Consider the following 4,220-nt stretch of genomic DNA (forward strand, 5'->3'; position numbering starts at 1 on the left):
TGGTTGGTCAGCTGGAGCTTCTCCTAGGTTTTTATTTATGTTGTTATGATACAGTTGTTTGATCTGGTTGTATAATATTTGGGTATTTACAGATTCCTTTACTTGGGATTGTATATTGTTTATGGTTTCCGCAGTTTTATTCTGATATCCGTTTAATTAAGTTAATTGCATGTCTAAGTTCTGTTTAGTAGGTGATTCAAGTAAGGGTCACGACAATATTGATATTTACATCGATTAAATCGCGAGATTTGACGATTATATCGATGATTTTGTATTCAATATAATGAGATTTTTAAAATTAATATTTTATATCAATTTTCTGCTATGTAAAAATTGACGTACAAATGGATATAGCAGAAACCGAACCAAAGTTTTCTTGTAATGATGATATACAATATATCTGGTCCTATTTGATACTATTTTTAAGTTCATTTACCTCAATTTTTCATAATGATCATACCAAACGATTAAAGGCTACTACTCTAAAAAAAATGATTAAAGGCTACGTCTATTTGTTATAATATTCCCACCGACAATACGTGTTGGCAATTTCAAATAAGAAAAGGCAAAATTATTATTTTTTTATCAATTATTAATTTAAAAACAATTTTCATGTATTACTTATCAATTAGTCGATTAAGTTAATAATCCATACACAAATTCGGTGTAGATTATACTTATTTTATTGTTCCTTGAATTAAAATTAAACTTTTATTTTGTAGTATCAAATATATATATTTTTTGAAAAATTATTCGAATCTGCTCGATAATGACACCAATAATTGAATAAAGAATCCATGTTGGAAGAAAAGTTTGGACAAAAACAGGCGTTAGACAGTTCAAATCAGCATCGCTTTACGCCAAATGACAACTTGTGAAGACTCCTGCTTTGAAATCATTTCTTGCACTATGCAAATCATGCTGCCAAAATGTAGGATTCACAGTTTCAAATTTAGAATGTTAGCATATTATATACTCGGAGTACATATCGTGGCTTGTGCAAAAATTAATGATAAATCGGAGATATAAAAAAATTTTAAGAGAGTGATCTGGGACGGAGTCAGAAAAATTAATGAGGACAGCTAAAAAAATTTACATAATTATAAAGTTCATGGTTAAGAAATATATATAAAGTAAAACTTATTAGTAAAGGAAACATCAATATGAATCGAAACATGCGATGGCAGATTATCAAACAAAATTTATGATCAAATCAAATAGAATATTGCATTGATTACAATAATTAGTTTATTACTAACAAAATATTAATAAAATCTACTATTACTAACAAAAATGCAATGCATAACAAAAATATATGAAATACATAAAATATTTTACAAATTTATTTTCTGCCAATAATGTAACAAAATCAAATTTTATTAAATAATTGAAAAAAAAGTAACATTAGAGTATGGGCTAATTGTCCTAAAATCCCCAACACCTTTTTCAACTTTATCATCAGTCCCTCGGTCAGAACAAATATATTTGCACTTCCTGACTAAACGTGTTCTATGTTTTCACTCCCTAATTGATATCAAATTACCCAATTGATCTTATTTTTAATGGAAACCCACAAATAACCTTTTTTTTATTTCTTTGAAACAATAAACAATTTTAGTGCCTCCATCCTCTTTACATCGTGTTTCACCAACTTCAACCCTAACCCCCAAAATTGAAGAGATCGTGCATACGATATCCACTTACCATTAGCCAGTAATTCGTTAGGTTGTGTGCCTAAATTTGAGGCGCATAAGCTTCTTCTTTCTTCAAGTGAGTCCATCAATTTTTCTCTTCCGTTCTGTTTTTTGAATCTTGGTGTACATCGTGCGAAATAAATCCGTAAACCTTGAAGTTAATAAGCAGTGGGGCTAAACGATCCTTGAAGTTAGGATTGCATAAATTTGGAGAAATAAACCTAGGTGAGTTGTGGGTGAATTTTTTTCGTCAATCTTTATGAATTTCTTTTGTTAAATTGCATCGTTTTTAGTGAATTTATCTACAATTTGGTTCAGTTTAATGATTTCCTAATATTTGTGATTGTTATTGTGTGATTTTTTATAAATTTTTGACATTTTTTGAATGCAACCGATTTCATTTCCAATATTTATGGTTTAGTAGTATATTAATTTTGTGTTTCGTGTATTTAATTTTTGTAGGGATATAATATTCATAGAGTTTATCCTCAATTTTTATGGTTGAGTTTTGTAATGAACAACTAAAATCATTTAATAATTACTGAAAATTCTTCAAAATATTGAAGCATTAAAGTTTGTCTGAAAATTCTTTAAATATGTTCGTCTTTACATAATATTTAAATATAAAGTTTGATTTCTTGTAAATATATATGTTCATCTCTACAGGAATACAATTATATCCTTAAATTTTATTGTTTAGTTATTTAATGAAAAAAATTGTTTGTTTTTTTTAAAAAAAATTGTTTGAAAATTCTTTTCAGTATTGAAACATGCATATCAATCAAGTTTGTATTTTTTTGTGTGTGTATTAGGTTCAGAATGGAATCTGGAAGTGGGTCTTGCAATCATTCATTTTTGGGTGGTTGTAAGTGCAAGAAGCAGTTGTTTGTTATTTTAATTCTCAGTGGTTGTAGTTTGATGGATATATTTGTGAGGCTTGGAAACAAATGTGCTGAGATTACTCCAGAATCTATTTTGCAATACTTAGTTCCACAACACAAGATATACGTGACTTTGAATGACGACGATGTCCTAAATATGATCCATCTTCATATGTGTTTGAAGTTGATCATGATTGAATTGAGGGCAGAGAGAAAAAAGAACATTTCAGCAGCCTAAATTTTTGGAGGTAAAATATATTAGATTTCTTTACATATTGTATTTTTATAATTTTTTATTTTAGATCTAGTAAGCTTGAAATCGTGCAAAATTTGAAAATATTATGGTTATATAATTTGTGCTCTAGTATTATAATATATATACATTTTTCTTGCAGATTATTACTTGCTAAAGATTGATAAATAGTTGAACGCATATTTAGCATAAGTGCACATGATATGAATTATTTAAAAACACTAATATTATTTACATCTAATATTTGACATTGTGTACGTATGTTAAGTACTTAATTTGTGTATCTCGCGCTTAACACGTTTATATCAAATTGGCAGAGGTTGATGAAGAAGACATACAATCAAATAGTGGTAATGAATCCGATCAAGTCGCGTTGTGCAATACACTAGATGCTTGGATTAATTGTATCTGTGGTGTAGGTAAAAAATTCAAGAATGTTGTTGAATTTAAAAGATGTGTTAAAAATTATGTTATTGCTACAAGACAGTCATTTTTTTATAGAAATAATGATAGTGAAAAAGTAATCGCTCCTTGTACTGAAAAGAGTTGTGGATGGAGAATTTATGCTTCTAAATATCAAGTGGACAATTTATTTGCGATCCGAAAATGCAATTTACATCATACATTTGTTCGCTCATCAATTGAAGTTTTTATGTCAATGCGATATTGAATTTTTTTTGGATGCTTACTGACCATGATCCTGTATCAAGACATTTTCACGCTATAACTTCAACCGGAAAATCAATTGTGTTCCAGCTTGGTTAATATGACTTACTCTACGTTGTGCTCGATCGACGATATATAGTACTCAATTAATGTGTACACGGTTATCGATTAGAAAACTAATGTACTCAATCAGATATATTTTGTACTCGATAATTTCTTTAATTGTCCCATCATCAAGTAGGACTTGTGCTCAATCGACGATATATTGTTCTCAATTCATGTGTACATTGTGCTCGATTAGAAAACCAATGTATTCAATCAAATATTTTTTTTACTTGATAATTTTTTTACTTGTCCCTCATAAAGTAGGATATTAATTTGATCAATAATTTAAATCACATCTAATGATGCTACTATAAAATGGTATATTTTCTTCTGTTTTACTAATGACACGTTGCATGTCATATGGATTCATCTGCATTGAAGCTTTTGTGTCAATGCTATCTTGAAGTTTTTGGATGTTTACTGACCATGATTTTTCACCTCGACATTTTCACACTATAACTTCATCCAGAAAATCGATTGTGTTCCAGCTTGGTTAATATGACTCACTCTACGTTGTGCTCGATCGATGATATATATTACTCAAATCATGTGTATACGGTGCTTGATTAGAAAACTAATGTACTCAATCAGATCTATTATGTACTCGATAATTTCTTTAAT

The sequence above is a fragment of the Henckelia pumila genome, chromosome 2 (assembly GCF_033568475.1).
Source record: "Henckelia pumila isolate YLH828 chromosome 2, ASM3356847v2, whole genome shotgun sequence".
In the NCBI taxonomy this organism is placed as follows: Eukaryota; Viridiplantae; Streptophyta; class Magnoliopsida; order Lamiales; family Gesneriaceae; genus Henckelia; species Henckelia pumila.